At 34.0% G+C, this 25903-nt stretch overlaps 18 non-coding genes across 18 annotated transcripts; all 18 read right to left on the bottom strand.

The window, feature by feature from the left end:
* Nucleotides 1-430: 430 nt before the first annotated feature.
* Nucleotides 431-504, bottom strand: TRNAI-AAU (transfer RNA isoleucine (anticodon AAU)). The gene has a single exon. It is a non-coding gene; the product is annotated as a tRNA-Ile (tRNA).
* Nucleotides 505-1026: 522 nt separating this feature from the next.
* Nucleotides 1027-1100, bottom strand: TRNAI-AAU (transfer RNA isoleucine (anticodon AAU)). Its single transcript has one exon. It is a non-coding gene; the product is annotated as a tRNA-Ile (tRNA).
* A 523-nt stretch (nt 1101-1623) lies between these two features.
* Nucleotides 1624-1697, bottom strand: TRNAI-AAU (transfer RNA isoleucine (anticodon AAU)). Its single transcript has one exon. It is a non-coding gene; the product is annotated as a tRNA-Ile (tRNA).
* A 4235-nt stretch (nt 1698-5932) lies between these two features.
* Nucleotides 5933-6006, bottom strand: TRNAI-AAU (transfer RNA isoleucine (anticodon AAU)). Its single transcript has one exon. It is a non-coding gene; the product is annotated as a tRNA-Ile (tRNA).
* A 522-nt stretch (nt 6007-6528) lies between these two features.
* TRNAI-AAU (transfer RNA isoleucine (anticodon AAU)) lies at nt 6529-6602 on the bottom strand. The gene has a single exon. It is a non-coding gene; the product is annotated as a tRNA-Ile (tRNA).
* Nucleotides 6603-7125: 523 nt separating this feature from the next.
* TRNAI-AAU (transfer RNA isoleucine (anticodon AAU)) lies at nt 7126-7199 on the bottom strand. The gene has a single exon. It is a non-coding gene; the product is annotated as a tRNA-Ile (tRNA).
* A 782-nt stretch (nt 7200-7981) lies between these two features.
* On the bottom strand, nt 7982-8055 carry TRNAI-AAU (transfer RNA isoleucine (anticodon AAU)). Its single transcript has one exon. It is a non-coding gene; the product is annotated as a tRNA-Ile (tRNA).
* Nucleotides 8056-9761: 1706 nt separating this feature from the next.
* Nucleotides 9762-9835, bottom strand: TRNAI-AAU (transfer RNA isoleucine (anticodon AAU)). Its single transcript has one exon. It is a non-coding gene; the product is annotated as a tRNA-Ile (tRNA).
* Nucleotides 9836-10617: 782 nt separating this feature from the next.
* TRNAI-AAU (transfer RNA isoleucine (anticodon AAU)) lies at nt 10618-10691 on the bottom strand. The gene has a single exon. It is a non-coding gene; the product is annotated as a tRNA-Ile (tRNA).
* Nucleotides 10692-13258: 2567 nt separating this feature from the next.
* TRNAI-AAU (transfer RNA isoleucine (anticodon AAU)) lies at nt 13259-13332 on the bottom strand. The gene has a single exon. It is a non-coding gene; the product is annotated as a tRNA-Ile (tRNA).
* Nucleotides 13333-13855: 523 nt separating this feature from the next.
* Nucleotides 13856-13929, bottom strand: TRNAI-AAU (transfer RNA isoleucine (anticodon AAU)). Its single transcript has one exon. It is a non-coding gene; the product is annotated as a tRNA-Ile (tRNA).
* A 523-nt stretch (nt 13930-14452) lies between these two features.
* On the bottom strand, nt 14453-14526 carry TRNAI-AAU (transfer RNA isoleucine (anticodon AAU)). Its single transcript has one exon. It is a non-coding gene; the product is annotated as a tRNA-Ile (tRNA).
* Nucleotides 14527-17311: 2785 nt separating this feature from the next.
* TRNAI-AAU (transfer RNA isoleucine (anticodon AAU)) lies at nt 17312-17385 on the bottom strand. Its single transcript has one exon. It is a non-coding gene; the product is annotated as a tRNA-Ile (tRNA).
* Nucleotides 17386-17907: 522 nt separating this feature from the next.
* On the bottom strand, nt 17908-17981 carry TRNAI-AAU (transfer RNA isoleucine (anticodon AAU)). Its single transcript has one exon. It is a non-coding gene; the product is annotated as a tRNA-Ile (tRNA).
* A 523-nt stretch (nt 17982-18504) lies between these two features.
* Nucleotides 18505-18578, bottom strand: TRNAI-AAU (transfer RNA isoleucine (anticodon AAU)). The gene has a single exon. It is a non-coding gene; the product is annotated as a tRNA-Ile (tRNA).
* A 782-nt stretch (nt 18579-19360) lies between these two features.
* On the bottom strand, nt 19361-19434 carry TRNAI-AAU (transfer RNA isoleucine (anticodon AAU)). Its single transcript has one exon. It is a non-coding gene; the product is annotated as a tRNA-Ile (tRNA).
* A 2564-nt stretch (nt 19435-21998) lies between these two features.
* Nucleotides 21999-22072, bottom strand: TRNAI-AAU (transfer RNA isoleucine (anticodon AAU)). The gene has a single exon. It is a non-coding gene; the product is annotated as a tRNA-Ile (tRNA).
* A 782-nt stretch (nt 22073-22854) lies between these two features.
* Nucleotides 22855-22928, bottom strand: TRNAI-AAU (transfer RNA isoleucine (anticodon AAU)). Its single transcript has one exon. It is a non-coding gene; the product is annotated as a tRNA-Ile (tRNA).
* Between the last annotated feature and the right edge of the window lie 2975 nt (nt 22929-25903).

The raw sequence follows: 25903 nt of genomic DNA, 5'->3' as shown, positions 1-25903 counted from the left end.
CGGCAGGGAACAAAAGATCTCCGACAAAGAGCCCCTGTATGGGTGCCCGTCGGGTATTGCACCGCCGACCCGACGAGGAGCAGAACCCAGATGATGAAGCATGACACCTAGCTTGCTGGGTGTGTGAGGGTTTTAGTTCCACCCTGAAGGGATTCCCTTCCCTTGTGCACTTATTTTCACTAGGTTGAAGTCTGAATTGGAATATTTTATTCCCTGTCGACTTCCTGTCCTGTAGGAACTACACATCTCTTGTTGACACTGTTAGAACTTTGAACCATTAATGGATGTTCAAGGCACTTTAACATTAATATATAATTCCACATCTATATCAAATTGATTCAACTAATCATTCTAGCAGCTCTTGCTCCAAAGAGATATACAGATAACAAAGAGACACAAGAAAAAGCATCTTTTTTTTAACACAGAAACTTGGCCTGTACAGGGATCGAACCTGTGACCTTGGCGTTATTAGCACCACGCTCTAACCAACTGAGCTAACAGGCCGCCGTTCATGCTGTGCTGGGGGACAAGCATATGCAGAACTGCGAATGTCAGTGAACCCCAGATAGTTTGAAAGCTTATTTTCAGCTGTTTACCCATAAGGTATATTTATATATTATCGACATGAAGAAACAAATATCACAAAAAATCAATACAAATGAGATTTTCATTCTTAGTGTTAAAACTTAGAACCATTAATGTATGTTCTATGTGGTTTAGCAATAAATAACAGTTCATTATCTATATTAAATTAATTCATCTACTCATTCTAGCAGCTCCTGCTCAAAGGAAATATAGAGATAAACATCAGACAGAAGAAAATGCTTGTAATAAATGAGAGATTTAGTTACTTAGTGTTAGAACTTACAACCATTAATGGATGTTCAAGGCACTTTAACATTAATATATAATTCGACATCTATATCAAATTGATTCAACTAATGATTCTAGCAGCTCTTGCTCCAAAGAGATATACAGTTAACAAAGAGACACAAGAAAAAGCATCTTTTTTTTAACACAGAAACTTGGCCTGTACAGGGATCGAACCTGTGACCTTGGCGTTATTAGCACCACGCTCTAACCAACTGAGCTAACAGGCCGCCGTTCGTGCTGGGCTGGGGGACAAGCATATGAAGAATTGCTAATGTCAGTGAACCCCAGATAGTTTGAAAGCTTATTTTCAGCTGTTTACCCATAAGGTATATTTATATATTATCGACATGAAGAAACAAATATCACAAAAAAATCAATACAAATGAGATTTTCATTCTTAGTGTTAAAACTTAGAACCATTAATGTATTTTCTATGTGGTTTAGCAATAAATAACAGTTTATCATCTATATTAAATTAATTCATCTACTCATTCTATCAGCTTCTGCTCAAAGGAAATATAGAGATAAACATCAGACAGAAGAAAATGCTTGTAATAAATGAGAGATTTAGTTACCTAGTGTTAGAACTTACAACCATTAATGGATGTTCAAGGCACTTTAACATTAATATATAATTCCACATCTATATCAAATTGATTCAACTAATGATTCTAGCAGCTCTTGCTCCAAAGAGATATACAGATAACAAAGAGACAGAAGAAAAAGCATCTTTTATTTAACACAGAAACTTGGCCTGTACAGGGATCGAACCTGTGACCTTGGCGTTATTAGCACCACGCTCTAACCAACTGAGCTAACAGGCCGCCGTTCGTGCTGGGCTGGGGGACAAGCATATGAAGAATTGCTAATGTCAGTGAACCCCAGATAGTTTGAAAGCTTATTTTCAGCTCTTTACCCATAAGGTATATTTATATATTATCGACATGAAGAAACAAATATCACAAAAAAATCAATACAAATGAGATTTTCAATCTTAGTGTTAAAACTTAGAACCATTAATGTATTTTCCATGTGGTTTAGCAATAAATAACAGTTCATCATCTATATTAAATTAATTCATCTACTCATTCTATCAGCTCCTGCTCAAAGAAAATATAGAGATAAACATCAGACAGAAGAAAATGCTTGTAATAAATGAGAGATTTAGTTACTTAGTGTTAGAACTTACAACCATTAATGGATGTTCAAGGCACTTTAACATTAATATATAATTCCACATCTATATCAAATTGATTCAACTAATGATTCTAGCAGCTCTTGCTCCAAAGAGATATACAGATAACAAAGAGACAGAAGAAAAAGCTTCTTTTTTTTAACACAGAAACTTGGCCTGTACAGGGATCGAACCTGTGACATTGGCGTTATTAGCACCATGCTCTAACCAACTGAGCTAACAGGCCGCCGTTCGTGCTGGGCTGGGGGACAAGCATATGAAGAATTGCTAATGTCAGTGAACCCCAGATAGTTTGAAAGCTTATTTTCAGCTGTTCACCCATAAGGTATATTTATGTATTATCGACATGAAGAAACAAATATCACAAAAAAATCAATACAAATGAGATTTTCAATCTTAGTGTTAAAACTTAGAACCATTAATGTATTTTCCATGTGGTTTAGCAATAAATAACAGTTCATCATCTATATTAAATTAATTCATCTACTCATTCTATCAGCTTCTGCTCAAAGGAAATATAGATTTAAACAAGATACAGAAGAAAATGCATCTATTTCAACATTAAAGCAGCGTTAAGTGTTTTCTTGGAGAGTGGTAGAAAGTATGTTCTTGGCATTTTTAACTTCATGTTCTAACAGAATCAGATAATAGGCTTACTATATTTATAGCATACTACTGAAGAAATAACAGATGATGAAGTGCTACTGATTGTTAACCCGAGATAGATGGAAATCTTATATTCAGCTGTTTACATTCATGGTGTCTTTAAGCATTATCAAAAAATCAAAACTAGACTTTCCTAAATTACTTGTAATAAATGGGAGATTAATTACTTAGTGTTAGAACTTTGAACCATTAATGGATGTTCAAGGCACTTTAACATTAATATGTAATTCCACATCTATATAAAATGTATTAATCGAATCTTTCTAGCAGCTCTTGCTCCAAAGAGGTATACAGTTAACAATGAGAGATAAGAAAAAGCTTTCTTTTAACTCAGACACCTGGCATGTACAGGGATCGAACCTGTGACCTTGGCATTATTAGCACCACGCTCTAACCAACTGAGCTAACAGGCCACTGTGTGCACAGTCATGGGGGACAAGCATATGAAGAAGTGGTAATGTCAGTGAACCCCAGATAGTTTGAAAGCTTATTTTCAGCTGTTTACCCATAAGGTATATTTATATATTATCGACATGAAGAAACAAATATCACAAAAAAATCAATACAAATGAGATTTTCATTCTTAGTGTTAAAACTTAGAACCATTAATGTATTTTCCATGTGGTTTAGCAATAAATAACAGTTCATCATCTATATTAAATTAATTCATCTACTCATTCTATCAGCTTCTGCTCAAAGGAAATATAGATTTAAACAAGATACAGAAGAAAATGCATTTATTTCAACATTAAAGCAGCGTTAAGTGTTTGCTTGGAGAGTGGTAGAAAGTATGTTCTTGGCATTTTTAACTTCATGTTCTAACAGAATCAGATAATAGGCTTACTATATTTATAGCATACTACTGAAGAAATAACAGATGATGAAGTGCTACTGATTGTTAACCCGAGATAGATGGAAATCTTATATTCAGCTGTTTACATTCATGGTGTCTTTAAGCATTATCAAAAAATCAAAACTAGACTTTCCTAAATTACTTGTAATAAATGGGAGATTAATTACTTAGTGTTAGAACTTTGAACCATTAATGGATGTTCAAGGCACTTTAACATTAATATATAATTCCACATCTATATCAAATTGATTCAACTAATCATTCTAGCAGCTCTTGCTCCAAAGAGATATACAGATAACAAAGAGACACAAGAAAAAGCATCTTTTATTGAACACAGAAACTTGGCCTGTACAGGGATCGAACCTGTGACCTTGGCGTTATTAGCACCACGCTCTAACCAACTGAGCTAACAGACCGCCGTTCGTGCTGGGCTGGGGGACAAGCATATGAAGAATTGCTAATGTCAGTGAACCCCAGATAGTTTGAAAGCTTATTTTCAGCTGTTTACCCATAAGGTATATTTATATATTATCGACATGAAGAAACAAATATCACAAAAAAATCAATACAAATGAGATTTTCAATCTTAGTGTTAAAACTTAGAACCATTAATGTATTTTCCATGTGGTTTAGCAATAAATAACAGTTCATCATCTATATTAAATTAATTCATCTACTCATTCTATCAGCTCCTGCTCAAAGGAAATATAGAGATAAACATCAGACAGAAGAAAATGCTTGTAATAAATGAGAGATTTAGTTACTTAGTGTTAGAACTTACAACCATTAATGGATGTTCAAGGCACTTTAACATTAATATATAATTCCACATCTATATCAAATTGATTCAACTAATGATTCTAGCAGCTCTTGCTCCAAAGAGATATACAGATAACAAAGAGACAGAAGAAAAAGCATCTTTTATTTAACACAGAAACTTGGCCTGTACAGGGATCGAACCTGTGACATTGGCGTTATTAGCACCACGCTCTAACCAACTGAGCTAACAGGCCGCCGTTCGTGCTGGGCTGGGGGACAAGCATATGAAGAATTGCTAATGTCATTGAACCCCAGATAGTTTGAAAGCTTATTTTCAGCTGTTTACCCATAAGGTATATTTATATATTATCGACATGAAGAAACAAATATCACAAAAAAATCAATACAAATGAGATTTTCATTCTTAGTGTTAAAACTTAGAACCATTAATGTATTTTCCATGTGGTTTAGCAATAAATAACAGTTCATCATCTATATTAAATTAATTCATCTACTCATTCTATCAGCTTCTGCTCAAAGGAAATATAGATTTAAACAAGATACAGAAGAAAATGCATTTATTTCAACATTAAAGCAGCGTTAAGTGTTTGCTTGGAGAGTGGTAGAAAGTATGTTCTTGGCATTTTTAACTTCATGTTCTAACAGAATCAGATAATAGGCTTACTATATTTATAGCATACTACTGAAGAAATAACAGATGATGAAGTGCTACTGATTGTTAACCCGAGATAGATGGAAATCTTATATTCAGCTGTTTACATTCATGATGTCTTTAAGCATTATCAAAAAATCAAAACTAGACTTTCCTTAATTACTTGTAATAAATGGGAGATTAATTACTTAGTGTTAGAACTTTTCACCACACTGTAGATAGTTTTTTCGAGCACACTTCACTTCATTATAGGTCCTGACGAAGCGCCACGAGATCCTCCTGACTCAATGCGCGCGAAACATGTTGACCATAAGAGTCGAGCGTAGCTAGCCACTAATCCGTTGTGAGCATATATAGCTTTTACGCCACTCACTTCCCTTTTTAATAGGTGGTTGACTGAGCCAATAAACTTTAAATTCAGATTAACCAACCTTTTTAATCACTTACATCTACACTCCCGGGCCCTCACACGCATGCACCATACGGCAGGGAACAAAAGATCTCCGACAAAGAGCCCCTGTATGGGTGCCCGTCGGGTATTGCACCGCCGACCCGACGAGGAGCAGAACCCAGATGATGAAGCATGACACCTAGCTTGCTGGGTGTGTGAGGGTTTTAGTTCCACCCTGAAGGGATTCCCTTCCCTTGTGCACTTATTTTCACTAGGTTGAAGTCTGAATTGGAATATTTTATTCCCTGTCGACTTCCTGTCCTGTAGGAACTACACATCTCTTGTTGACACTGTTAGAACTTTGAACCATTAATGGATGTTCAAGGCACTTTAACATTAATATATAATTCCACATCTATATCAAATTGATTCAACTAATCATTCTAGCAGCTCTTGCTCCAAAGAGATATACAGATAACAAAGAGACACAAGAAAAAGCATCTTTTTTTTAACACAGAAACTTGGCCTGTACAGGGATCGAACCTGTGACCTTGGCGTTATTAGCACCACGCTCTAACCAACTGAGCTAACAGGCCGCCGTTCATGCTGTGCTGGGGGACAAGCATATGCAGAACTGCGAATGTCAGTGAACCCCAGATAGTTTGAAAGCTTATTTTCAGCTGTTTACCCATAAGGTATATTTATATATTATCGACATGAAGAAACAAATATCACAAAAAATCAATACAAATGAGATTTTCATTCTTAGTGTTAAAACTTAGAACCATTAATGTATGTTCTATGTGGTTTAGCAATAAATAACAGTTCATTATCTATATTAAATTAATTCATCTACTCATTCTATCAGCTCCTGCTCAAAGGAAATATAGAGATAAACATCAGACAGAAGAAAATGCTTGTAATAAATGAGAGATTTAGTTACTTAGTGTTAGAACTTACAACCATTAATGGATGTTCAAGGCACTTTAACATTAATATATAATTCGACATCTATATCAAATTGATTCAACTAATGATTCTAGCAGCTCTTGCTCCAAAGAGATATACAGTTAACAAAGAGACACAAGAAAAAGCATCTTTTTTTTAACACAGAAACTTGGCCTGTACAGGGATCGAACCTGTGACCTTGGCGTTATTAGCACCACGCTCTAACCAACTGAGCTAACAGGCCGCCGTTCGTGCTGGGCTGGGGGACAAGCATATGAAGAATTGCTAATGTCAGTGAACCCCAGATAGTTTGAAAGCTTATTTTCAGCTGTTTACCCATAAGGTATATTTATATATTATCGACATGAAGAAACAAATATCACAAAAAAATCAATACAAATGAGATTTTCATTCTTAGTGTTAAAACTTAGAACCATTAATGTATTTTCTATGTGGTTTAGCAATAAATAACAGTTTATCATCTATATTAAATTAATTCATCTACTCATTCTATCAGCTTCTGCTCAAAGGAAATATAGAGATAAACATCAGACAGAAGAAAATGCTTGTAATAAATGAGAGATTTAGTTACCTAGTGTTAGAACTTACAACCATTAATGGATGTTCAAGGCACTTTAACATTAATATATAATTCCACATCTATATCAAATTGATTCAACTAATGATTCTAGCAGCTCTTGCTCCAAAGAGATATACAGATAACAAAGAGACAGAAGAAAAAGCATCTTTTATTTAACACAGAAACTTGGCCTGTACAGGGATCGAACCTGTGACCTTGGCGTTATTAGCACCACGCTCTAACCAACTGAGCTAACAGGCCGCTGTTCGTGCTGGGCTGGGGGACAAGCATATGAAGAACTGCTAATGTCAGTGAACCCCAGATAGTTTGAAAGCTTATTTTCAGCTGTTTACCCATAAGGTATATTTATATATTATCGACATGAAGAAACAAATATCACAAAAAAATCAATACAAATGAGATTTTCATTCTTAGTGTTAAAACTTAGAACCATTAATGTATTTTCCATGTGGTTTAGCAATAAATAACAGTTCATCATCTATATTAAATTAATTCATCTACTCATTCTATCAGCTTCTGCTCAAAGGAAATATAGATTTAAACAAGATACAGAAGAAAATGCATTTATTTCAACATTAAAGCAGCGTTAAGTGTTTGCTTGGAGAGTGGTAGAAAGTATGTTCTTGGCATTTTTAACTTCATGTTCTAACAGAATCAGATAATAGGCTTACTATATTTATAGCATACTACTGAAGAAATAACAGATGATGAAGTGCTACTGATTGTTAATCCGAGATAGATGGAAATCTTATATTCAGCTGTTTACATTCATGGTGTCTTTAAGCATTATCAAAAAATCAAAACTAGACTTTCCTAAATTACTTGTAATAAATGGGAGATTAATTACTTAGTGTTAGAACTTTGAACCATTAATGGATGTTCAAGGCACTTTAACATTAATATATAATTCCACATCTATATCAAATTGATTCAACTAATCATTCTAGCAGCTCTTGCTCCAAAGAGATATACAGATAACAAAGAGACACAAGAAAAAGCATCTTTTATTGAACACAGAAACTTGGCCTGTACAGGGATCGAACCTGTGACCTTGGCGTTATTAGCACCACGCTCTAACCAACTGAGCTAACAGGCCGCCGTTTGTGCTGGGCTGGGGGACAAGCATATGAAGAATTGCTAATGTCAGTGAACCCCAGATAGTTTGAAAGCTTATTTTCAGCTGTTTACCCATAAGGTATATTTATATATTATCGACATGAAGAAACAAATATCACAAAAAAATCAATACAAATGAGATTTTCAATCTTAGTGTTAAAACTTAGAACCATTAATGTATTTTCCATGTGGTTTAGCAATAAATAACAGTTCATCATCTATATTAAATTAATTCATCTACTCATTCTATCAGCTCCTGCTCAAAGGAAATATAGAGATAAACATCAGACAGAAGAAAATGCTTGTAATAAATGAGAGATTTAGTTACTTAGTGTTAGAACTTACAACCATTAATGGATGTTCAAGGCACTTTAACATTAATATATAATTCCACATCTATATCAAATTGATTCAACTACTAGCAGCTCTTGCTCCAAAGAGATATACAGTTAACAAAGAGACACAAGAAAAAGCATCTTTTTTTTAACACAGAAACTTAGCCTGTACAGGGATCGAACCTGTGACCTTGGCGTTATTAGCACCACGCTCTAACCAACTGAGCTAACAGGCCGCCGTGCGTGCTGTGCTGGGGGACAAGCATATGCAGAACTGCTAATGTCAGTGAACCCCAGATAGTTTGAAAGCTTATTTTCAGCTGTTTACCCATAAGGTATATTTATATATTATCGACATGAAGAAACAAATATCACAAAAAAATCAATACAAATGAGATTTTCATTCTTAGTGTTAAAACTTAGAACCATTAATGTATTTTCTATGTGGTTTAGCAATAAATAACAGTTCATTATCTATATTAAATTAATTCATCTACTCATTCTATCAGCTCCTGCTCAAAGGAAATATAGAGATAAACATCAGACAGAAGAAAATGCTTGTAATAAATGAGAGATTTAGTTACTTAGTGTTAGAACTTACAACCATTAATGGATGTTCAAGGCATTTTAACATTAATATATAATTCCACATCTATATCAAATTGATTCAACTAATGATTCTAGCAGCTCTTGCTCCAAAGAGATATACAGTTAACAAAGAGACACAAGAAAAAGCATCTTTTTTTTAACACAGAAACTTGGCCTGTACAGGGATTGAACCTGTGACCTTGGCGTTATTAGCACCACGCTCTAACCAACTGAGCTAACAGGCCGCCGTTCGTGCTGGGGGACAAGCATAGGAAGAATTGCTAATGTCAGTGAACCCCAGATAGTTTGAAAGCTTATTTTCAGCTGTTTACCCATAAGGTATATTTATATATTATCGACATGAAGAAACAAATATCACAAAAAAATCAATACAAATGAGATTTTCATTCTTAGTGTTAAAACTTAGAACCATTAATGTATTTTCTATGTGGTTTAGCAATAAATAACAGTTTATCATCTATATTAAATTAATTCATCTACTCATTCTATCAGCTTCTGCTCAAAGGAAATATAGAGATAAACATCAGACAGAAGAAAATGCTTGTAATAAATGAGAGATTTAGTTACTTAGTGTTAGAACTTACAACCATTAATGGATGTTCAAGGCACTTTAACATTAATATATAATTCCACATCTATATCAAATTGATTCAACTAATGATTCTAGCAGCTCTTGCTCCAAAGAGATATACAGATAACAAAGAGACAGAAGAAAAAGCATCTTTTATTTAACACAGAAACTTGGCCTGTACAGGGATCGAACCTGTGACCTTGGCGTTATTAGCACCACGCTCTAACCAACTGAGCTAACAGGCCGCTGTTCGTGCTGGGCTGGGGGACAAGCATATGAAGAACTGCTAATGTCAGTGAACCCCAGATAGTTTGAAAGCTTATTTTCAGCTGTTTACCCATAAGGTATATTTATATATTATCGACATGAAGAAACAAATATCACAAAAAAATCAATACAAATGAGATTTTCATTCTTAGTGTTAAAACTTAGAACCATTAATGTATTTTCCATGTGGTTTAGCAATAAATAACAGTTCATCATCTATATTAAATTAATTCATCTACTCATTCTATCAGCTTCTGCTCAAAGGAAATATAGATTTAAACAAGATACAGAAGAAAATGCATTTATTTCAACATTAAAGCAGCGTTAAGTGTTTGCTTGGAGAGTGGTAGAAAGTATGTTCTTGGCATTTTTAACTTCATGTTCTAACAGAATCAGATAATAGGCTTACTATATTTATAGCATACTACTGAAGAAATAACAGATGATGAAGTGCTACTGATTGTTAATCCGAGATAGATGGAAATCTTATATTCAGCTGTTTACATTCATGGTGTCTTTAAGCATTATCAAAAAATCAAAACTAGACTTTCCTAAATTACTTGTAATAAATGGGAGATTAATTACTTAGTGTTAGAACTTTGAACCATTAATGGATGTTCAAGGCACTTTAACATTAATATATAATTCCACATCTATATCAAATTGATTCAACTAATCATTCTAGCAGCTCTTGCTCCAAAGAGATATACAGATAACAAAGAGACACAAGAAAAAGCATCTTTTATTGAACACAGAAACTTGGCCTGTACAGGGATCGAACCTGTGACCTTGGCGTTATTAGCACCACGCTCTAACCAACTGAGCTAACAGGCCACTGTTTGTGCTGGGCTGGGGGACAAGCATATGAAGAAGTGCTAATGTCAGTGAACCCCAGATAGTTTGAAAGGTTATTTTCAGCTGTTTACCCATAAGGTATATTTATATATTATCGACATGAAGAAACAAATATCACAAAAAAATCAATACAAATGAGATTTTCAATCTTAGTGTTAAAACTTAGAACCATTAATGTATTTTCCATGTGGTTTAGCAATAAATAACAGTTCATCATCTATATTAAATTAATTCCTCTACTCATTCTATCAGCTCCTGCTCAAAGGAAATATAGAGATAAACATCAGACAGAAGAAAATGCTTGTAATAAATGAGAGATTTAGTTACTTAGTGTTAGAACTTACAACCATTAATGGATGTTCAAGGCACTTTAACATTAATATATAATTCCACATCTATATCAAATTGATTCAACTACTAGCAGCTCTTGCTCCAAAGAGATATACAGTTAACAAAGAGACACAAGAAAAAGCATCTTTTTTTTAACACAGAAACTTGGCCTGTACAGGGATCGAACCTGTGACCTTGGCGTTATTAGCACCACACTCTAACCAACTGAGCTAACAGGCCGCCATTCGTGCTGTGCTGGGGGACAAGCATATGCAGAACTGCTAATGTCAGTGAACCCCAGATAGTTTGAAAGCTTATTTTCAGCTGTTTACCCATAAGGTATATTTATATATTATCGACATGAAGAAACAAATATCACAAAAAAATCAATACAAATGAGATTTTCATTCTTAGTGTTAAAACTTAGAACCATTAATGTATGTTCTATGTGGTTTAGCAATAAATAACAGTTCATCATCTATATTAAATTAATTCATCTACTCATTCTATCAGCTCCTGCTCAAAGGAAATATAGAGATAAACATCAGACAGAAGAAAATGCTTGTAATAAATGAGAGATTTAGTTACTTAGTGTTAGAACTTACAACCATTAATGGATGTTCAAGGCACTTTAACATTAATATATAATTCCACATCTATATCAAATTGATTCAACTAATGATTCTAGCAGCTCTTGCTCCAAAGAGATATACAGTTAACAAAGAGACACAAGAAAAAGCATCTTTTTTTTAACACAGAAACTTGGCCTGTACAGGGATCGAACCAGTGACCTTGGCGTTATTAGCACCACGCTCTAACCAACTGAGCTAACAGGCCGCCGTTCGTGCTGGGCTGGGGGACAAGCATATGAAGAATTGCTAATGTCAGTGAACCCCAGATAGTTTGAAAGCTTATTTTCAGCTGTTTACCCATAAGGTATATTTATATATTATCGACATGAAGAAACAAATATCACAAAAAAATCAATACAAATGAGATTTTCATTCTTAGTGTTAAAACTTAGAACCATTAATGTATTTTCTATGTGGTTTAGCAATAAATAACAGTTTATCATCTATATTAAATTAATTCATCTACTCATTCTATCAGCTTCTGCTCAAAGGAAATATAGAGATAAACATCAGACAGAAGGAAATGCTTGTAATAAATGAGAGATTTAGTTACTTAGTGTTAGAACTTACAACCATTAATGGATGTTCAAGGCACTTTAACATTAATATATAATTCCACATCTATATCAAATTGATTCAACTAATGATTCTAGCAGCTCTTGCTCCAAAGAGATATACAGATAACAAAGAGACAGAAGAAAAAGCATCTTTTATTTAACACAGAAACTTGGCCTGTACAGGGATCGAACCTGTGACCTTGGCATTATTAGCACCACGCTCTAACCAACTGAGCTAACAGGCCGCTGTTCGTGCTGGGCTGGGGGACAAGCCTATGAAGAACTGCTAATGTCAGTGAACCCCAGATAGTTTGAAAGCTTATTTTCAGCTGTTTACCCATAAGGTATATTTATATATTATCGACATGAAGAAACAAATATCACAAAAAAATCAATACAAATGAGATTTTCATTCTTAGTGTTAAAACTTAGAACCATTAATGTATTTTCCATGTGGTTTAGCAATAAATAACAGTTCATCATCTATATTAAATTAATTCATCTACTCATTCTATCAGCTTCTGCTCAAAGGAAATATAGATTTAAACAAGATACAGAAGAAAATGCATTTATTTCAACATTAAAGCAGCGTTAAGTGTTTGCTTGGAGAGTGGTAGAAAGTATGTTCTTGGCATTTTTAACTTCATGTTCTAACAGAATCAGATAATAGGCTTACTATATTTATAGCATACTACTGAAGAAATAACAGATGATGAAGTGCTACTGATTGTTAATCCGAGATAGATGGAAATCTTATATTCAGCTGTTTACATTCATGGTGTCTTTAAGCATTATCAAAAAATCAAAACTAGACTTTCCTAAATTACTTGTAATAAATGGTAGATTAATTACTTAGTGTTAGAACTTTGAACCATTAATGGATGTTCAAGGCACTTTAACATTAATATATAATTCCACATCTATATCAAATTGATTCAACTAATCATTCTAGCAGCTCTTGCTCCAAAGAGATATACAGATAACAAAGAGACACAAGAAAAAGCATCTTTTATTGAACACAGAAACTTGGCCTGTACAGGGATCGAACCTGTGACCTTGGCGTTATTAGCACCACGCTCTAACCAACTGAGCTAACAGGCCGCCGTTCGTGCTGTGCTGGGGGACAAGCATATGCAGAACTGCTAATGTCAGTGAACCCCAGATAGTTTGAAAGCTTATTTTCAGCTGTTTACCCATAAGGTATATTTATATATTATCGACATGAAGAAACAAATATCACAAAAAAATCAATACAAATGAGATTTTCATTCTTAGTGTTAAAACTTAGAACCATTAATGTATGTTCTATGTGGTTTAGCAATAAATAACAGTTCATTATCTATATTAAATTAATTCATCTACTCATTCTATCAGCTCCTGCTCAAAGGAAATATAGAGATAAACATCAGACAGAAGAAAATGCTTGTAATAAATGAGAGATTTAGTTACTTAGTGTTAGAACTTACAACCATTAATGGATGTTCAAGGCACTTTAACATTAATATATAATTCCACATCTATATCAAATTGATTCAACTAATGATTCTAGCAGCTCTTGCTCCAAAGAGATATACAGTTAACAAAGAGACACAAGAAAAAGCATCTTTTTTTTAACACAGAAACTTGGCCTGTACAGGGATCGAACCTGTGACCTTGGCGTTATTAGCACCACGCTCTAACCAACTGAGCTAACAGGCCGCCGTTCGTGCTGGGCTGGGGGACAAGCATATGAAGAATTGCTAATGTCAGTGAACCCCAGATAGTTTGAAAGCTTATTTTCAGCTGTTTACCCATAAGGTATATTTATATATTATCGACATGAAGAAACAAATATCACAAAAAAATCAATACAAATGAGATTTTCATTCTTAGTGTTAAAACTTAGAACCATTAATGTATTTTCTATGTGGTTTAGCAATAAATAACAGTTTATCATCTATATTAAATTAATTCATCTACTCATTCTATCAGCTTCTGCTCAAAGGAAATATAGAGATAAACATCAGACAGAAGAAAATGCTTGTAATAAATGAGAGATTTAGTTACTTAGTGTTAGAACTTACAACCATTAATGGATGTTCAAGGCACTTTAACATTAATATATAATTCCACATCTATATCAAATTGATTCAACTAATGATTCTAGCAGCTCTTGCTCCAAAGAGATATACAGATAACAAAGAGACAGAAGAAAAAGCATCTTTTATTTAACACAGAAACTTGGCCTGTACAGGGATCGAACCTGTGACCTTGGCGTTATTAGCACCACGCTCTAACCAACTGAGCTAACAGGCCGCTGTTCGTGCTGGGCTGGGGGACAAGCATATGAAGAACTGCTAATGTCAGTGAACCCCAGATAGTTTGAAAGCTTATTTTCAGCTGTTTACCCATAAGGTATATTTATATATTATCGACATGAAGAAACAAATATCACAAAAAAATCAATACAAATGAGATTTTCATTCTTAGTGTTAAAACTTAGAACCATTAATGTATTTTCCATGTGGTTTAGCAATAAATAACAGTTCATCATCTATATTAAATTAATTCATCTACTCATTCTATCAGCTTCTGCTCAAAGGAAATATAGATTTAAACAAGATACAGAAGAAAATGCATTTATTTCAACATTAAAGCAGCGTTAAGTGTTTGCTTGGAGAGTGGTAGAAAGTATGTTCTTGGCATTTTTAACTTCATGTTCTAACAGAATCAGATAATAGGCTTACTATATTTATAGCATACTACTGAAGAAATAACAGATGATGAAGTGCTACTGATTGTTAACCCGAGATAGATGGAAATCTTATATTCAGCTGTTTACATTCATGGTGTCTTTAAGCATTATCAAAAAATCAAAACTAGACTTTCCTAAATTACTTGTAATAAATGGGAGATTAATTACTTAGTGTTAGAACTTTGAACCATTAATGGATGTTCAAGGCACTTTAACATTAATATATAATTCCACATCTATATCAAATTGATTCAACTAATCATTCTAGCAGCTCTTGCTCCAAAGAGATATACAGATAACAAAGAGACACAAGAAAAAGCATCTTTTATTGAACACAGAAACTTGGCCTGTACAGGGATCGAACCTGTGACCTTGGCGTTATTAGCACCACGCTCTAACCAACTGAGCTAACAGACCGCCGTTCGTGCTGGGCTGGGGGACAAGCATATGAAGAATTGCTAATGTCAGTGAACCCCAGATAGTTTGAAAGCTTATTTTCAGCTGTTTACCCATAAGGTATATTTATATATTATCGACATGAAGAAACAAATATCACAAAAAAATCAATACAAATGAGATTTTCAATCTTAGTGTTAAAACTTAGAACCATTAATGTATTTTCCATGTGGTTTAGCAATAAATAACAGTTCATCATCTATATTAAATTAATTCATCTACTCATTCTATCAGCTCCTGCTCAAAGGAAATATAGAGATAAACATCAGACAGAAGAAAATGCTTGTAATAAATGAGAGATTTAGTTACTTAGTGTTAGAACTTACAACCATTAATGGATGTTCAAGGCACTTTAACATTAATATATAATTCCACATCTATATCAAATTGATTCAACTAATGATTCTAGCAGCTCTTGCTCCAAAGAGATATACAGATAACAAAGAGACAGAAGAAAAAGCATCTTTTATTTAACACAGAAACTTGGCCTGTACAGGGATCGAACCTGTGACATTGGCGTTATTAGCACCACGCTCTAACCAACTGAGCTAACAGGCCGCCGTTCGTGCTGGGCTGGGGGACAAGCATATGAAGAATTGCTAATGTCAGTGAACCCCAGATAGTTTGAAAGCTTATTTTCAGCTGTTTACCCATAAGGTATATTTATATATTATCGACATGAAGAAACAAATATCACAAAAAAATCAATACAAATGAGATTTTCATTCTTAGTGTTAAAACTTAGAACCATTAATGTATTTTCCATGTGGTTTAGCAATAAATAACAGTTCATCATCTATATTAAATTAATTCATCTACTCATTCTATCAGCTTCTGCTCAAAGGAAATATAGATTTAAACAAGATACAGAAGAAAATGCATTTATTTCAACATTAAAGCAGCGTTAAGTGTTTGCTTGGAGAGTGGTAGAAAGTATGTTCTTGGCATTTTTAACTTCATGTTCTAACAGAATCAGATAATAGGCTTACTATATTTATAGCATACTACTGAAGAAATAACAGATGATGAAGTGCTACTGATTGTTAACCCGAGATAGATGGAAATCTTATATTCAGCTGTTTACATTCATGATGTCTTTAAGCATTATCAAAAAATCAAAACTAGACTTTCCTTAATTACTTGTAATAAATGGGAGATTAATTACTTAGTGTTAGAACTTTTCACCACACTGTAGATAGTTTTTTCGAGCACACTTCACTTCATTATAGGTCCTGACGAAGCGCCACGAGATCCTCCTGACTCAATGCGCGCGAAACATGTTGACCATAAGAGTCGAGCGTAGCTAGCCACTAATCCGTTGTGAGCATATATAGCTTTTACGCCACTCACTTCCCTTTTTAATAGGTGGTTGACTGAGCCAATAAACTTTAAATTCAGATTAACCAACCTTTTTAATCACTTACATCTACACTCCCGGGCCCTCACACGCATGCACCATACGGCAGGGAACAAAAGATCTCCGACAAAGAGCCCCTGTATGGGTGCCCGTCGGGTATTGCACCGCCGACCCGACGAGGAGCAGAACCCAGATGATGAAGCATGACACCTAGCTTGCTGGGTGTGTGAGGGTTTTAGTTCCACCCTGAAGGGATTCCCTTCCCTTGTGCACTTATTTTCACTAGGTTGAAGTCTGAATTGGAATATTTTATTCCCTGTCGACTTCCTGTCCTGTAGGAACTACACATCTCTTGTTGACACTGTTAGAACTTTGAACCATTAATGGATGTTCAAGGCACTTTAACATTAATATATAATTCCACATCTATATCAAATTGATTCAACTAATCATTCTAGCAGCTCTTGCTCCAAAGAGATATACAGATAACAAAGAGACACAAGAAAAAGCATCTTTTTTTTAACACAGAAACTTGGCCTGTACAGGGATCGAACCTGTGACCTTGGCGTTATTAGCACCACGCTCTAACCAACTGAGCTAACAGGCCGCCGTTCATGCTGTGCTGGGGGACAAGCATATGCAGAACTGCGAATGTCAGTGAACCCCAGATAGTTTGAAAGCTTATTTTCAGCTGTTTACCCATAAGGTATATTTATATATTATCGACATGAAGAAACAAATATCACAAAAAATCAATACAAATGAGATTTTCATTCTTAGTGTTAAAACTTAGAACCATTAATGTATGTTCTATGTGGTTTAGCAATAAATAACAGTTCATTATCTATATTAAATTAATTCATCTACTCATTCTATCAGCTCCTGCTCAAAGGAAATATAGAGATAAACATCAGACAGAAGAAAATGCTTGTAATAAATGAGAGATTTAGTTACTTAGTGTTAGAACTTACAACCATTAATGGATGTTCAAGGCACTTTAACATTAATATATAATTCGACATCTATATCAAATTGATTCAACTAATGATTCTAGCAGCTCTTGCTCCAAAGAGATATACAGTTAACAAAGAGACACAAGAAAAAGCATCTTTTTTTTAACACAGAAACTTGGCCTGTACAGGGATCGAACCTGTGACCTTGGCGTTATTAGCACCACGCTCTAACCAACTGAGCTAACAGGCCGCCGTTCGTGCTGGGCTGGGGGACAAGCATATGAAGAATTGCTAATGTCAGTGAACCCCAGATAGTTTGAAAGCTTATTTTCAGCTGTTTACCCATAAGGTATATTTATATATTATCGACATGAAGAAACAAATATCACAAAAAAATCAATACAAATGAGATTTTCATTCTTAGTGTTAAAACTTAGAACCATTAATGTATTTTCTATGTGGTTTAGCAATAAATAACAGTTTATCATCTATATTAAATTAATTCATCTACTCATTCTATCAGCTTCTGCTCAAAGGAAATATAGAGATAAACATCAGACAGAAGAAAATGCTTGTAATAAATGAGAGATTTAGTTACCTAGTGTTAGAACTTACAACCATTAATGGATGTTCAAGGCACTTTAACATTAATATATAATTCCACATCTATATCAAATTGATTCAACTAATGATTCTAGCAGCTCTTGCTCCAAAGAGATATACAGATAACAAAGAGACAGAAGAAAAAGCATCTTTTATTTAACACAGAAACTTGGCCTGTACAGGGATCGAACCTGTGACCTTGGCGTTATTAGCACCACGCTCTAACCAACTGAGCTAACAGGCCGCTGTTCGTGCTGGGCTGGGGGACAAGCATATGAAGAACTGCTAATGTCAGTGAACCCCAGATAGTTTGAAAGCTTATTTTCAGCTGTTTACCCATAAGGTATATTTATATATTATCGACATGAAGAAACAAATATCACAAAAAAATCAATACAAATGAGATTTTCATTCTTAGTGTTAAAACTTAGAACCATTAATGTATTTTCCATGTGGTTTCGCAATAAATAACAGTTCATCATCTATATTAAATTAATTCATCTACTCATTCTATCAGCTTCTGCTCAAAGGAAATATAGATTTAAACAAGATACAGAAGAAAATGCATTTATTTCAACATTAAAGCAGCGTTAAGTGTTTGCTTGGAGAGTGGTAGAAAGTATGTTCTTGGCATTTTTAACTTCATGTTCTAACAGAATCAGATAATAGGCTTACTATATTTATAGCATACTACTGAAGAAATAACAGATGATGAAGTGCTACTGATTGTTAATCCGAGATAGATGGAAATCTTATATTCAGCTGTTTACATTCATGGTGTCTTTAAGCATTATCAAAAAATCAAAACTAGACTTTCCTAAATTACTTGTAATAAATGGGAGATTAATTACTTAGTGTTAGAACTTTGAACCATTAATGGATGTTCAAGGCACTTTAACATTAATATATAATTCCACATCTATATCAAATTGATTCAACTAATCATTCTAGCAGCTCTTGCTCCAAAGAGATATACAGATAACAAAGAGACACAAGAAAAAGCATCTTTTATTGAACACAGAAACTTGGCCTGTACAGGGATCGAACCTGTGACCTTGGCGTTATTAGCACCACGCTCTAACCAACTGAGCTAACAGGCCGCCGTTCGTGCTGGGCTGGGGGACAAGCATATGAAGAATTGCTAATGTCAGTGAACCCCAGATAGTTTGAAAGCTTATTTTCAGCTCTTTACCCATAAGGTATATTTATATATTATCGACATGAAGAAACAAATATCACAAAAAAATCAATACAAATGAGATTTTCAATCTTAGTGTTAAAACTTAGAACCATTAATGTATTTTCCATGTGGTTTAGCAATAAATAACAGTTCATCATCTATATTAAATTAATTCATCTACTCATTCTATCAGCTCCTGCTCAAAGAAAATATAGAGATAAACATCAGACAGAAGAAAATGCTTGTAATAAATGAGAGATTTAGTTACTTAGTGTTAGAACTTACAACCATTAATGGATGTTCAAGGCACTTTAACATTAATATATAATTCCACATCTATATCAAATTGATTCAACTAATGATTCTAGCAGCTCTTGCTCCAAAGAGATATACAGATAACAAAGAGACAGAAGAAAAAGCTTCTTTTTTTTAACACAGAAACTTGGCCTGTACAGGGATCGAACCTGTGACATTGGCGTTATTAGCACCATGCTCTAACCAACTGAGCTAACAGGCCGCCGTTCGTGCTGGGCTGGGGGACAAGCATATGAAGAATTGCTAATGTCAGTGAACCCCAGATAGTTTGAAAGCTTATTTTCAGCTGTTCACCCATAAGGTATATTTATGTATTATCGACATGAAGAAACAAATATCACAAAAAAATCAATACAAATGAGATTTTCAATCTTAGTGTTAAAACTTAGAACCATTAATGTATTTTCCATGTGGTTTAGCAATAAATAACAGTTCATCATCTATATTAAATTAATTCATCTACTCATTCTATCAGCTTCTGCTCAAAGGAAATATAGATTTAAACAAGATACAGAAGAAAATGCATCTATTTCAACATTAAAGCAGCGTTAAGTGTTTTCTTGGAGAGTGGTAGAAAGTATGTTCTTGGCATTTTTAACTTCATGTTCTAACAGAATCAGATAATAGGCTTACTATATTTATAGCATACTACTGAAGAAATAACAGATGATGAAGTGCTACTGATTGTTAACCCGAGATAGATGGAAATCTTATATTCAGCTGTTTACATTCATGGTGTCTTTAAGCATTATCAAAAAATCAAAACTAGACTTTCCTAAATTACTTGTAATAAATGGGAGATTAATTACTTAGTGTTAGAACTTTGAACCATTAATGGATGTTCAAGGCACTTTAACATTAATATGTAATTCCACATCTATATAAAATGTATTAATCGAATCTTTCTAGCAGCTCTTGCTCCAAAGAGGTATACAGTTAACAATGAGAGATAAGAAAAAGCTTTCTTTTAACTCAGACACCTGGCATGTACAGGGATCGAACCTGTGACCTTGGCATTATTAGCACCACGCTCTAACCAACTGAGCTAACAGGCCACTGTGTGCACAGTCATGGGGGACAAGCATATGAAGAATTGCTAATGTCAGTGAACCCCAGATAGTTTGAAAGCTTATTTTCAGCTGTTTACCCATAAGGTATATTTATATATTATCGACATGAAGAAACAAATATCACAAAAAAATCAATACAAATGAGATTTTCATTCTTAGTGTTAAAACTTAGAACCATTAATGTATGTTCTATGTGGTTTAGCAATAAATAACAGTTCATCATCTATATTAAATTAATTCATCTACTCATTCTATCAGCTCCTGCTCAAAGGAAATATAGAGATAAACATCAGACAGAAGAAAATGCTTGTAATAAATGAGAGATTTAGTTACTTAGTGTTAGAACTTACAACCATTAATGGATGTTCAAGGCACTTTAACATTAATATATAATTCCACATCTATATCAAATTGATTCAACTAATCATTCTAGCAGCTCTTGCTCCAAAGAGATATACAGATAACAAAGAGACACAAGAAAAAGCATCTTTTATTGAACACAGAAACTTGGCCTGTACAGGGATCGAACCTGTGACCTTGGCGTTATTAGCACCACGCTCTAACCAACTGAGCTAACAGACCGCCGTTCGTGCTGGGCTGGGGGACAAGCATATGAAGAATTGCTAATGTCAGTGAACCCCAGATAGTTTGAAAGCTTATTTTCAGCTGTTTACCCATAAGGTATATTTATATATTATCGACATGAAGAAACAAATATCACAAAAAAATCAATACAAATGAGATTTTCAATCTTAGTGTTAAAACTTAGAACCATTAATGTATTTTCCATGTGGTTTAGCAATAAATAACAGTTCATCATCTATATTAAATTAATTCATCTACTCATTCTATCAGCTCCTGCTCAAAGGAAATATAGAGATAAACATCAGACAGAAGAAAGTGCTTGTAATAAATGAGAGATTTAGTTACTTAGTGTTAGAACTTACAACCATTAATGGATGTTCAAGGCACTTTAACATTAATATATAATTCCACATCTATATCAAATTGATTCAACTACTAGCAGCTCTTGCTCCAAAGAGATATACAGTTAACAAAGAGACACAAGAAAAAGCATCTTTTTTTTAACACAGAAACTTGGCCTGTACAGGGATCGAACCTGTGACCTTGGCGTTATTAGCACCACGCTCTAACCAACTGAGCTAACAGGCCGCTGTTCGTGCTGGGCTGGGGGACAAGCATATGAAGAACTGCTAATGTCAGTGAACCCCAGATAGTTTGAAAGCTTATTTTCAGCTGTTTACCCATAAGGTATATTTATATATTATCGACATGAAGAAACAAATATCACAAAAAAATCAATACAAATGAGATTTTCATTCTTAGTGTTAAAACTTAGAACCATTAATGTATTTTCCATGTGGTTTAGCAATAAATAACAGTTCATCATCTATATTAAATTAATTCATCTACTCATTCTATCAGCTTCTGCTCAAAGGAAATATAGATTTAAACAAGATACAGAATAAAATGCATTTATTTCAACATTAAAGCAGCGTTAAGTGTTTGCTTGGAGAGTGGTAGAAAGTATGTTCTTGGCATTTTTAACTTCATGTTCTAACAGAATCAGATAATAGGCTTACTATATTTATAGCATACTACTGAAGAAATAACAGATGATGAAGTGCTACTGATTGTTAATCCGAGATAGATGGAAATCTTATATTCAGCTGTTTACATTCATGGTGTCTTTAAGCATTATCAAAAAATCAAAACTAGACTTTCCTAAATTACTTGTAATAAATGGGAGATTAATTATTTGGTGTTAGAACTTTGAACCATTAATGGATGTTCAAGGCACTTTAACATTAATATATAATTCCACATCTATATCAAATTGATTCAACTAATCATTCTAGCAGCTCTTGCTCCAAAGAGATATACAGATAACAAAGAGACACAAGAAAAAGCATCTTTTATTGAACACAGAAACTTGGCCTGTACAGGGATCGAACCTGTGACCTTGGCGTTATTAGCACCACGCTCTAACCAACTGAGCTAACAGGCCGCCGTTCGTGCTGGGCTGGGGGACAAGCATATGAAGAATTGCTAATGTCAGTGAACCCCAGATAGTTTGAAAGCTTATTTTCAGCTCTTTACCCATAAGGTATATTTATATATTATCGACATGAAGAAACAAATATCACAAAAAAATCAATACAAATGAGATTTTCAATCTTAGTGTTAAAACTTAGAACCATTAATGTATTTTCCATGTGGTTTAGCAATAAATAACAGTTCATCATCTATATTAAATTAATTCATCTACTCATTCTATCAGCTCCTGCTCAAAGAAAATATAGAGATAAACATCAGACAGAAGAAAATGCTTGTAATAAATGAGAGATTTAGTTACTTAGTGTTAGAACTTACAACCATTAATGGATGTTCAAGGCACTTTAACATTAATATATAATTCCACATCTATATCAAATTGATTCAACTAATGATTCTAGCAGCTCTTGCTCCAAAGAGATATACAGATAACAAAGAGACAGAAGAAAAAGCTTCTTTTTTTTAACACAGAAACTTGGCCTGTACAGGGATCGAACCTGTGACATTGGCGTTATTAGCACCATGCTCTAACCAACTGAGCTAACAGGCCGCCGTTTGTGCTGGGCTGGGGGACAAGCATATGAAGAATTGCTAATGTCAGTGAACCCCAGATAGTTTGAAAGCTTATTTTCAGCTGTTCACCCATAAGGTATATTTATGTATTATCGACATGAAGAAACAAATATCACAAAAAAATCAATACAAATGAGATTTTCAATCTTAGTGTTAAAACTTAGAACCATTAATGTATTTTCCATGTGGTTTAGCAATAAATAACAGTTCATCATCTATATTAAATTAATTCATCTACTCATTCTATCAGCTTCTGCTCAAAGGAAATATAGATTTAAACAAGATACAGAAGAAAATGCATCTATTTCAACATTAAAGCAGCGTTAAGTGTTTTCTTGGAGAGTGGTAGAAAGTATGTTCTTGGCATTTTTAACTTCATGTTCTAACAGAATCTGATAATAGGCTTACTATATTTATAGCATACTACTGAAGAAATAACAGATGATGAAGTGCTACTGATTGTTAACCCGAGATAGATGGAAATCTTATATTCAGCTGTTTACATTCATGGTGTCTTTAAGCATTATCAAAAAATCAAAACTAGACTTTCATAAATTACTTGTAATAAATGGGAGATTAATTACTTAGTGTTAGAACTTTGAACCATTAATGGATGTTCAAGGCACTTTAACATTAATATGTAATTCCACATCTATATAAAATGTATTAATCGAATCTTTCTAGCAGCTCTTGCTCCAAAGAGGTATACAGTTAACAATGAGAGATAAGAAAAGGCTTTCTTTTAACTCAGACACCTGGCATGTACAGGGATCGAACCTGTGACCTTGGCATTATTAGCACCACGCTCTAACCAACTGAGCTAACAGGCCACTGTGTGCACAGTCATGGGGGACAAGCATATGAAGAATTGCTAATGTCAGTGAACCCCAGATAGTTTAAAAGCTTATTTTCAGCTGTTTACCCATAAGGTATATTTATATATTATCGACATGAAGAAACAAATATCACAAAAAAATCAATACAAATGAGATTTTCATTCTTAGTGTTAAAACTTAGAACCATTAATGTATGTTCTATGTGGTTTAGCAATAAATAACAGTTCATCATCTATATTAAATTAATTCATCTACTCATTCTATCAGCTCCTGCTCAAAGGAAATATAGAGCTAAACATCAGACAGAAGAAAATGCTTGTAATAAATGAGAGATTTAGTTACTTAGTGTTAGAACTTACAACCATTAATGGATGTTCAAGGCACTTTAACATTAATATATAATTCCACATCTATATCAAATTGATTCAACTAATGATTCTAGCAGCTCTTGCTCCAAAGAGATATACAGTTAACAAAGAGACACAAGAAAAAGCATCTTTTTTTTAACACAGAAACTTGGCCTGTACAGGGATCGAACCTGTGACCTAGGCGTTATTAGCACCATGCTCTAACCAACTGAGCTAACAGGCCGCTGTTCGTGCTGGGCTGGGGGACAAGCATATGAAGAATTGCTAATGCCAGTGAACCCCAGATAGTTTGAAAGCTTATTTTCAGCTGTTTACCCATAAGGTATATTTATATATTATCGACATGAAGAAACAAATATCACAAAAAAATCAATACAAATGAGATTTTCATTCTTAGTGTTAAAACTTAGAACCATTAATGTATGTTCTATGTGGTTTAGCAATAAATAACAGTTCATCATCTATATTAAATTAATTCATCTACTCATTCTATCAGCTCCTGCTCAAAGGAAATATAGAGATAAACATCAGACAGAAGAAAATGCTTGTAATAAATGAGAGATTTAGTTACTTAGTGTTAGAACTTACAACCATTAATGGATGTTCAAGGCACTTTAACATTAATATATAATTCCACATCTATATCAAATTGATTCAACTAATGATTCTAGCAGCTCTTGCTCCAAAGAGATATACAGTTAACAAAGAGACACAAGAAAAAGCATCTTTTTTTTAACACAGAAACTTGGCCTGTACAGTGATCGAACCTGTGACCTTGGCGTTATTAGCACCACGCTCTAACCAACTGAGCTAACAGGCCGCCGTTCGTGCTGGCCTGGGGGACAAGCATATGAAGAATTGCTAATGTCAGTGAACCCCAGATAGTTTGAAAGCTTATTTTCAGCTGTTTACCCATAAGGTATATTTATATATTATCGACATGAAGAAACAAATATCACAAAAAAATCAATACAAATGAGATTTTCATTCTTAGTGTTAAAACTTAGAACCATTAATGTATTTTCTATGTGGTTTAGCAATAAATAACAGTTTATCATCTATATTAAATTAATTCATCTACTCATTCTATCAGCTTCTGCTCAAAGGAAATATAGAGATAAACATCAGACAGAAGAAAATGCTTGTAATAA

This window comes from Triturus cristatus, chromosome 5_1 (assembly GCF_964204655.1).
Source record: "Triturus cristatus chromosome 5_1, aTriCri1.1, whole genome shotgun sequence".
NCBI lineage: Eukaryota > Metazoa > Chordata > Amphibia > Caudata > Salamandridae > Triturus > Triturus cristatus.
This window is presented reverse-complemented; position numbering and strand designations above follow the sequence as displayed.